The following is an 11,471-nucleotide window of genomic DNA, read 5'->3' on the forward strand; positions in this document are numbered from 1 at the left end:
AGAGAGAGAGAGAGAGAGAGAGAGAGAGAGAGAGACTTGGCACTGATGGCGCGCTTCAGGGCGTATTGTTTGACCGGCCGGGAGCAAATCCTATTGGCAAACGGAATACAACTGATCCTCTCGAGATCATCAGGCCTTAGTTCGTAAATAATGGCCCGAGATCTTTACGCGAGGTCGCGTAATACGGTGAATTTTCTTAATCTTTCCAAATGGGAGATAAGAACGGGGAATCGTGAAGTGAGCGCCGCTTGCGTGGGATTTTTTATCTCAAATAAACAAGTAGATAATGTTTTATTTCGCGTAAGCGGCTTAAAGATGTTCAGTCAGATAACGATGGTAAGACGTACAAATCTTTGTTTTAGAAACATCATGTATACCTCGTAATAATTATGAGAATCCTCTCGAACCCACGTCACTTTGCTAAATCTAATCGAATCCGACACATCCATGCTTGATTCCGGAATCACGTAAGGCCGGTTGCCGGTCGTATTCATTCTACCGCGTTGGGAAAAAAAATTGCGTATACATTTTAGGCGCAACAACGAACCGGAGATATATCACCAGCGCGAACGTCATCGTGCATTCGCAAGAACGCCCTTTTTTATCCCCAGTCCCTATAATCACGAGCTCATTAGTCCCCGCCGGCGGATAATTTACGAGCTGGACGTTACTCGCGCGGCTGATCGCCGAGGGACCACATTGTTTCGCTTTAAGTAGGCAACGAGTCCGCGAGAACGACGAAGGATCGCTTTCGCGAAGGAACGCTGTAATATCCTAACCGAGGGAAAACGAAGGGTGAGGAGAGGTGCCTTGTGTTTCTACAGCGTAGGGATGAGCTTGGAACGACTGTAATCTTGGGCTATCTAACGTTGTAAATGTAGCGAGGTGATGATTTGCGACCTCCCTGCAGCTCCGTGGAGAGGACTGGCATGTGGGGATACACTCGGACTTTAGATTCAATTTCGCGGGGCGTCAGCCACTGACGCGACGTCCGCCCACCTTCCGCGAGACGTTGATGTACGACACGGTAGACCGTAGTAGATCTCCTCTGGAAATTTTCAAACGCTGAATCTTGACCATGGTGTAAAATAGAATAATTCTGACTCATAAATTTGATGGGCTTGTAAGAATTAATTTTACGTAGAATTAATTTCACATTTTCAAGAAGATTAAGTTATATCATATCATTCGCTCAAACCAAAGCAAAACTTACAATCTTTTTTTTATTTATTTCTTATCCCGCTTTCTCTGCATATCTAGAGAATAAAATGTATATATTATTGCCGCGTATTTTGAAAGAATGCAAAAAGAAGGAAAAAATAAATGTATCTGACAGATATAATACATCTAGTGTGATACTATCATTTAGAAATTACGATGGGAAACCGTGAGAATCAAGCACGTTTATTTGGCGTCTGTGCTTGAAAATATCTGCATGAGAATTACTCTCCATCGATGCGGACGCATCGATTTCACTTGGTATGCCAGGAATGCGAAGCAGAGATGCAACGATTCACTGGCGAAGCTCGATCATTGAGAGGATCGAGAAAGGCTATTCGAGTTAGCCGAGCGTTACGCAAGAGTCAGACACGGCAAGAGGCATGTCTATCACTCGGCGTACATATATACATATATACATATACGCGTCAACACGCGCTAATATACACTTGCAGGTAGAACACGATATTAAAGTCACTTCAGACGCGTGACTTAATCTACGAGGTTTCTCTTTACTTTATTATTCTCGAGTTTCAGAGATAATGCCAGATAGAAATTTAACGAAATAATTTAAATGTTTGAATCAATCTATTTGATCAATCTATTTGATTCAAATTACTTATGTATCTAAATGTGTAATTCATTATCATTAGAATTCGCACAAACTTCTTAACGCACGCTCGACTTTCATGCTCCGCGCTTCGAGTGGCAATATTCATAGCTCGGCGCGCGCGAACGAGCTCTCTCCTCTGCGTCATTTACAAACGGCAAGTGGTCCATCATAAATTTAGCGCGCTATCGCCGGCTGCGATCGTATTTATCTAACAAATAATTATTCCTGATTATCTCGCGGGTGATGCATGCCTCGGCAAACAGAGATCAAAGATACGGCGCCCGATATCCTGTGGGCCTTTGTTTAACGCTTAACCAGCCGAAAGGTACCGGTCAACAATTTCGTTTTATTTACGACGTAGTGGTGATGGTAGTGGCGGAGCTGGTCCGGAGTTTAGTTCGAGAACGGAAAGAGCGTGGGTGCGAGGGTTGAGGGCCTATTACCACAGTTGCCTTGGGGGTAGCCCCTATCCCGATGTCTGCTGCAATCAAATTTTAGAGTTATTGCTACATGAAAGACTCCACGTGGATCAGCTCGGAGCAACCTGGACTCGAGAAGCATATTTTAGAATATTTTGTGTCACGAATTATTCTCGTATTAATTTCGATGAATAAAATAATAAAGCTTCGGAACTTAAGATAGGCAAGAATAAAACGTATAGGATTAGGACTATTAAATGACGGTTAGGATATATTATAATTATATTATGTATTTGAAAAAGAGATTATATAACTTCTCTAAAATTGCTTTTTTTGATATTAATTATACAGCACTCATAACATACAAACCTATTTTTCTTACGCAAGTTTTTTATGCTTTACCATCATTTAAAATGTCTTTCTATTCACTCGGAGCTATAATTATGGGTAGAACCGGCGCGACGGAATCCTATGATGGTAGCTCCGAAGAACTACTACTAGATTCGAGAAGAAAATGAAACGGGCTACACATAAAGTTTACGTGAACGATCAAGAGCAGTTCGAGGAAAATATATGCCGGTTTACCGACGACGGGTGGGATTTGATGTCTCGTGGACAGAGAATCGTTATGTAACAACATCGAAGTGAGTTGTACGACAAATGTCGAGGGAAGACTCGAACTAAGTGAACCGTGAATCGATGGGATCAACGGGCAGAGGGGACCATAAGGATTTCTTTTCCATGCCGTATTCCGCTATTGTTGATGGAACACCTTGGACGTCATGCCGCGGCTTTGTGCAACTGCGAGACTCACGAGCAGCGATGGACCAAACACCCGAGCTTTTCGGAAAATTGAATACGTGGGTGGCGGAGTCACTCCCTGGCTGATGCCTGAAATCCATCCTAATCAAGGAGCGGAATCCGAAAACGTGACCGGACAGATTTATGTAAGATGATGATTGAGCAAGAACATTTATATTCACACAATAAATGTAAATATGATAGAGGCGAAAAAGTTGAGAAGATGGACAAGCTAATTTATTTTTGTGAATACGAAAAGAACGATTTTGCTAGAAAATGTAAAAATTTAGCTAAATGCAGGTACAATTCTACATATAATTCTTTTGGATTATCAAAATAATTATGTAGGACGCGCAAGCATAATAAACAATGTAAAAAAAGTTTTGGTATTTTAACAACCAGCTTGAGCGTCCCATATAATTATTTTAATGTTCTAATAAAATTATTTTCAGATCTATCTATATCTACCTAAATTTTTGAATACTTTAACAAAACTGTTATTTCCGTAAAGTAATGAGAATAAAAAATTTTCCGATAATCAATATGTAAAAATACAGAGTATATGTTTTTGTTAAAGGGACGATTTTGAGATAAAATATTTTAATTTTTTTTTTTAAATTGATGATATTTTGTAAAAACGAAAAACCAAACGTTATTTCTGAGAACTCTAAATATCTTCGAGATAAAAATAAGCCTGACTATGTACCTTGTATACTCGAGACACGGATAAATGTTGAATAATTTCCGGTTTATATTTTTATCCGTTGCAGGAATTTGTTCAACCCTTTTTATAAATGAGCGAGAGATACCGACAAATGAGGTGTTAGATGCCTGTTATCCCGCATCTTGGGGAAGGATAGCTTAGCTCATTCCAGCATATGGGGATACTCTTTCATATCACCCTCTATCGATGTAGCATAGCTGAAAAATCACATCATCTTTATCACGCTTGACTCGACTAACGCAGACGTGTTTCTTAAATAGTAGTAGGCGTCGACGTGTAACATGTCTAGTTGCGGAGAAGCTCGTGAACACGAGGGAGAGCTGAGGAATGGATAAATCGCTTAAGTCAGCGAGAAAAATGAGAAAATTATTTTGGACCTCTTAAACACGCATTCGTGTTTGCCTTCGTGTTAACTATCCTGTTACCACTTTATGCTCTCCCTACTTGTTATTTGTATACGCTAAGATTGAGGTCTAAAAAAAATTTGTATTATTTTCTCTATTTTTCAATATTATATTATTAATTGTACGTATCTAATATAAAATATTTACATTTTATGAATATATATCCGTCATTAAAAAATAATAAAATAATAATTCGATAAGGAAATTTTAGCGCTTTTTCTACGAGATCTTTTTGATACAATAAATAAAATCTCACGAGACGAGCAGATAGCAGATGTCCTTCTTTCAAGGAAATATTTAGCATACGAATGAAAGGAACACGTTTCTAATTTTCAGTCTGGCCTCCCAATCCATGTATCCGAATGCCACAATAGCGCTCTATTTCCTTGACGCGTATACAATCGCGTCATAGTAATCCTGTTAGTAGACGCTTCGCTGGTCATAAGACTCCCTGCTGAGAGGGTGTTTTCTCAGTCGTATCCAATCGATATCACAATCTGCATTGCCCGTTGCGATTTTTCGCAAAATAAATTTTATAATAGCTCCCTGCCAATTTAAATCCGACATTGGAAATTGCTAACTTTAAAAGTCCATTTCTATAAATCAAATTATTTGAGAAACGAGTTTATATTTCAATTGCAGATATGTGATCGTTTCATCCATCCGATCTGATATATTAGCAAATATTTCATGGATTTTTCTTAGAGATATTTTTCAGTGCGCTCAATCACGAGATTACCGATACGCTTTCAGTTTAATTCGCATATTGTGAGCGCGTAAAGAACGCATTTGGCAGGCGTCTGGCGAGAAGCTTTACTTGTTGGATGGATTCTCTGCGCCGTATAATCCTTTCGTAGTAAATTACACTTTGGAGAAGACTTTCGCGGAAATCGGCCGGAGTCGCATTAAATCCCTTAGATCCCGTATTGTGAAATTTGCTTGTAAACAAGATTTAAGGATTTGTCCCATGGTCAGAAAAATATGATAAGCCTTTCGTTTTTCTGGCGTCTTCTCTTCTATACCTCGATCTCTTTGCATGTCCTGCCGCTTCGTCGCCGTGTTTATGAAACGTAAAACCGTGAAAAAGCTTTCAAAGAGGATTTTGAACTTAACCGCGAAGATCATCGCGAACGGAAGGTGAATCGTAGAGGGCTCGGGGACAGTGAAGGAAGCTACAGGATTCACCCTACGACTCGTCCACCTTACGGCATATAAAAAAAAAATGTCCTGGAACATAATAGTTTTAATCCATTTTTTTTATCGAATATCAAGCACATTCAAGCCAATTCAGGAAATTCAATATACGATCGACGGTGTCGTGTTCCGGCCGCATTCGTATTATTTTCGCCGCGCGAGAAAGGATTACCGTGAATGGCTGAATTTTTTAATCCCATCGATGGCAGCCTGAACCACGTAACTGGATAGGCTCGATAGATCGAGGTTTATCGATCTTAAATTACCGATACACCGTCGAAATTGGGTCGTGCATTCGCAACCAACGTGTTGCGTGGATCTTCTTTTCCTGCATATGAGTGTTCCGGGAGGAACCCGAGAGCGGCCTTATTGAGGATTATCGTTGGTGAACGTCGATTAGTGTCGAAGAAAGGCCAGTTACAAAGAATCCTTTTTAAGGCCGACCAGCCTATCGCCAGGCAGAGATCTTTGGATTAAGCTTTTGCTTCTTAAATTGCAATCGATGTAATTCTCACCGGATGTACGTAACTTCAGTTTTAGTTCTAAGCTATGACACACACACACACACAAAATTTAAGCAATATGTAAGCAAATCAATATATTGGATTTCCTGCTTTCGTTATCGCTCTATTGATTGACTATTTATTTAATATTTATGTCTTATTGCTTATGCTTTGGCCGTACCCTCCTATCATTTTCTTTGGAGCTAATAAATAAAGAAGATTGCTTACGCTTTTTGTGTGCCGCAGTTTTTACGAAATAATATTTCGTCGTAAAAAAAAATGTGTCGTAAAAAACAAGTTTGCAAGAAAAAAGCGAAATGAAAGAGAAATACGGATGTGTATCCGTATTCGTGTACAAATAATTGTAATATGGGTTAATTCGTCGTAATGGCTTTCAGCCGAAGTTGACCTTCGATATTCGATAATTCGTATAATTGGGACTTTAGATCGAAACTTTCAAATTAATGGTTATTTCGCAATGGTTACCTGCCAAGAATAAATCGATGCTCGGATCGCCAACCTTCGCCACCGAGACTATTTATCAAGCGAATACGACCAAGTCCTTAATTAAACCTATGCATATGGAATAATTAGAAATACCTCCGCGCCTGTGCTATGGCGCTTGCCATGCTAGGCAAACAATTTGTCTTGAGTCGGTGTTAACGAGCGTCTGCGAATTAAATATCGCAGAAATTTATTTGCATACTTAATCACAGTGATGCGATTGAAGCTCATCTCAGCTCATCTCAGTACTCTGTACATTATTAAAACAATCATCATTATATATTTCGGCAATATTACATCTAAATAGCTAAATAATTCTATTTAATTTATATTTATATCTAAATGACGAAACATATTTTCTTCTTTAAAATATTATGTAAACTGCTTTTTCATTAAAACGATTTTATACATTAAAATATATGCATATTTATTTATGCACTTATGAGTTTCAATAGGTTAGAGAAATGTTGCTGAGAAATTTGTACCTGGGGTACGAGTATAAAATTAGTGGGACGTTATCGGACGATCGTTTAATTGAGGACTAAAACAAGTGTTAATTTGATGGTGCTAAGCAGACGTCAGTTGATACGCATCTTTAATTTCGTCCCTATCCGTCGGTAATTGCTTCGACGAGATAAGCTCGGTACTCACTGGTCGTGTATCTTCGGCTCTCTGTTTGCTTTGTTAATGTAGTATTTGTCGATAGGCACATTGTACCAATACTACCTTATAATGTTCAAGTCAGCACAATATTATTATCAAGATACTACACAGTGACTAGCAGCATAAGTCAAACCTAATTATAACCAATTATCTATTGTCATTATTTGTAAACTTGTGCAGTATCTATTAATGTATTTAAAAACTTAATATTAATTAATAATAATTTAATAATTATTATTAATTATAAAATTGTACTATTCTGTTAAACATATGTCTTTTCAATAGAAAGTGCCATTAGACACAAAAGGCAAAGAAAGTCCATTGCAGTGTTCTTTCTTATGACTGCACATAAATCGATGAATTAATCATTCATGTATGAAAAAAATCACAAATCATTGATACATAATCCAAGCTTTGCTCTGATTTCGTAAGGATCCGGTCAATTGCGTGAAAGTTTTTTTAATTTTGAAGGTGACACTATTACGCGAATGAGAAATATATCAAAAGTGAAATTCGTCTGGAAGTAAGGCGCGGCCTTTCCTTTACCATCTTCTCTGTGCGGTGTCCATTCCGCCTCCCATTTCTTTTTTTGATATTTATGTACTGGTAATCACGGTCCGACCTAATCTCTCACGGTGAGCGGTACCATTGATCGTCTCGATGCAACCAACGCCTTCAGGGTCACGATACGTTATCCATGGCCAGAATGGACCAGTGCCATCTCGATAATTTAAAATTAATGTTTTTGATCCAGGACAGGCCAATGTGATCTTGATTATTTCGAAGCACGATCGCCTTCGCTGTGAGAGCGCCGCGGGACGGACCGCAGTGGCGCTCGCCGTATTTTTTTGCGAAGAGCTATGTGAGAAAGAAGACATGTGAAATTCTCCTTAGCTCAGAACAATTTTATATGTATACGTATATGATATAATAACTTTTTTAATAGTGAATTTAGATTTTACACTAGAATTAACTACTTTTATTTACTATTAAAGTTGTGATTATTTATATACTACATAAATGTAACTGATTTTTACATTTTTTTATTACATATATAATATTACATATATAATATATAATAATGTATAAATAATTATTGATTTAACTAATGAATTTTTGTGATAAAAAGTCTCGATTTACATGGTAAAATGAATATAATCCTTCTCATTTCAGTGAGAACCTCTGGAGATCTCGTGGAAGCTTAGTATTACATTTGTGGTTGTAGTACCATAATGCAATTTTATTGACCGTATTAAACAATAATAACCTTCAATCTCGCAGTACATGACCGCTCGACAATGGATTTCATCGAAGCGAGTGCGTGGGTTGTCAGGATTGCACATGAAAGAAATCTCTCGATCGAGACGAAACGAATGAAAATTACGGCTAATGGAATCGGCAAACACATGTATCACACGCGACGCGAAGCGACGCCATGAAACTCGATCGACCGCTGATCGATGAGATTGATCTTGGATTACTCTATCATTACTTCTCCTTGACCATAGTAATAGCATGGCGAGATAATTTTTGCTTATTGTCTTATCCTTCTTGTTCAAGATATATCTTTTTTCAAAATAATGAGATATCGATAGCTAAAACATATACTATCATCGATTGCCATCATAGGAAATTGCATCTTTTATTAATTTTATTAATAATATTACATTCATGAAACTGTTTAAAAAAACCTAGTTGTTCATAACAATTATATTCAATAAACAATATTACAATTTATTTTGTTAAAAAATAAAACCGAATTCACAAAGCTTAGAAAGATAAGTGTACGTAAAAGATAATTTTTCTTTATTTTTATCTTCATTTTTAATAATGATTTCTTTATCTTATGGTCAAAATTTGCATTGTTCATAATAGAGAAGACATAAAATAAATAGATCTTCTAAAGATTACTCAAAAATACGTAAAAATCTTTCGTTAAAAATCTTCAGGCCTTGTAGAAACTAAGCAATGAAACAATAAGCATCATTCTTGCAGAGATTCTTTAGTTATTAACATTCTTTAGTTATGAATGCGATGGTTGTAACATTTGTTTCGAAACTTTCAGAATTTTGACGCGGACTATGAAATGCATTTTGTTTGGAAGAAATCAGGTAAGGTTTTGAAATCCTCGTTTCTCGTGTTATCTCTCTTTTAAAAATATCTTTCCCAGTTATCCCAGTTATCTGCAATAAAAATGACGCATTTCTCTAAAAGATACAAACACTGGAAATAAACATTGGGAATAAGCGAACATATCAAACTGTGTTTATTTGTTTTTGCCGAAGCTGTAAATCAAACGGATCTTGAAAAATCGTCGAATACACAATGGGAATCGTATGAAGTATAAATGAATGGAGAGAAAGGAGAGTCTTTTCGAATGATGGCGTTTACTGCCATAATATAATCGCAAGGGGACGTCTATAGATCGCAGAGAGATGTCCCGACTTTGTTGATTTATGCCCATTTATTCTCGCCTCCTCGCAATCCGCTCAAGATGAAATCAATAATTATAGATCCGTTATTATAACCCGTCATTATTCCGACCAAGAGATGCACAAGAGTTTTTATTTCAAGCAATCATGCATGAGTTTTGTAAAGCTTCTTTAGCTTCTGAGAAAACTATAGATTCAATCTCGCAAACAATATAACGCTATAACAGTATTAGTAAGCGGATTGTATAGAATTGTATAGAATTGTATAGAATTGTATAGAATTGTATAGAATTGCTTAACATCGTATCGCTCTCTTCCACAATTATTTTTTAATTAAATTCTAGGTCACGAAGTCTTATATACTATCTTACTTTTCCCTTTATTATTTTTCCTTCTCTGTATATAATCTTCAACAATTCTATTTTTCCTCCCACTATTTGCAATCTTGGGTCTTTTAACTCAAATATAAAAATTTAAATTATCTTTATTTAAACTTTTATTTAATAAAAATTGAAATTTGAGCAAAAATAAAGTAAAAATGGAAATTTATTTGAAAATATATAACTTAGGTTAGTAATAATGTTTTAAGCCATAATGTAAACAAAATAAAAAATCTGAAAATGAAATTTCATGCAAAAAAGATTTACATTGATAGACAAAAAATTAAAAGAAACTTATTTTTTATTGAAAATGCATAAAACTCCAAGATATGCATAAATTGCATCGAATACCGATGACAAACGGAAAGAAAAACGTTATTTCTATTCTATGGAGAACTGGTTTTGCCATTGGAAAGAGAGGCAAGCGCACGCCGCGCGTGCCACTCGCGTGTGTCACGTGTTCCTGTCCATGGAGGTAAGAGGCTAAGAGGTAACAGGTAAGTGGTGAAGTCTAGAACCGCAGCTCAGGTAGAAACGTTCTCTCTCTTGATAAAACGCAAGTGATCATAAACAAAGCCTCGACGGGCATAAATTAACTGGTACTATCCATATGTATTTCTAGCGCAATCGATTTAATTAATACTGATTAATGGTCTATTATTGTGTCCTAACGATAATCTAATGCTAATCTAACGTGTACGATCTTTTTTGCGAATGTCACATAGATGCAGAATTCTCTCTTTCTTTTTCTTTCTACGAATAGATTCTACACAATTTGCGATTCGCGAAAGAGGTGCGATCGAGACGATAATAATTATTCCACGTAGGCCAGTCTCGTAGGTACATGCGTACCGCAACCGTGGGAAGCTACGTACGACGTACGGCGCCGAGGGAATGCTAATTTTATGCGAATTCACGGACTCGACTTGCAGTTACGCCTTCACCTACACCGACGCGCTGCTTCGCGCTGCTTTGCAACATTACGCAATAAAGTCGAGCGACGAATGTGAGAGAACGCGGAGCCGGAGAACGCGACCGTTGCAGTTGTCGCTACGACGTCGTGTCGTTTCGATGGACGACATTTCGAGTTCCAACACGGAGGAGAGATTGCGAGCCTGTTTACGAGGACAGGAATAAAGGAGAGGCGTCCTTCGACGTGTACGAGATTTTGCGACACTCGATCGTCGCGTGAGCGAAGTAAACGCTACCGTATCTCTTCATTAAGTGGACCCGTTGTGGAACGCGCGTAAATCGACGCTGGCGGGTAAAAGCGAGTGCCAAAAGCGCCAAAATGTCGGGCGAGCTTGAGAAGTAATATTTCGTTTACCTTAATTGAAAACTTAATTCGGCACGAAAGTCTTCTGACATACGCACTGCGCATTACACTGGCAATAAACCAATGAATTATATAATATACTGAAGCGAGATTTTCTATATTAAATAGAAAATTACGACGAAGAAAAGAGTTGACAAACAAATACTTTTCGATTCTTTTCTACTTATAGTAATAAAATGACATTAGCTAATCAGCCCTGACGCCTCTGACAAAGAAAATAGTAGGCCTGTTCTTTTTTGGCTGAACTTTTGCACCAGTCTTTCTTCCTCTCTCTCTCTCT

This window comes from Atta cephalotes (assembly GCF_000143395.1).
Source record: "Atta cephalotes unplaced genomic scaffold scaffold00043, whole genome shotgun sequence".
In the NCBI taxonomy this organism is placed as follows: Eukaryota; Metazoa; Arthropoda; class Insecta; order Hymenoptera; family Formicidae; genus Atta; species Atta cephalotes.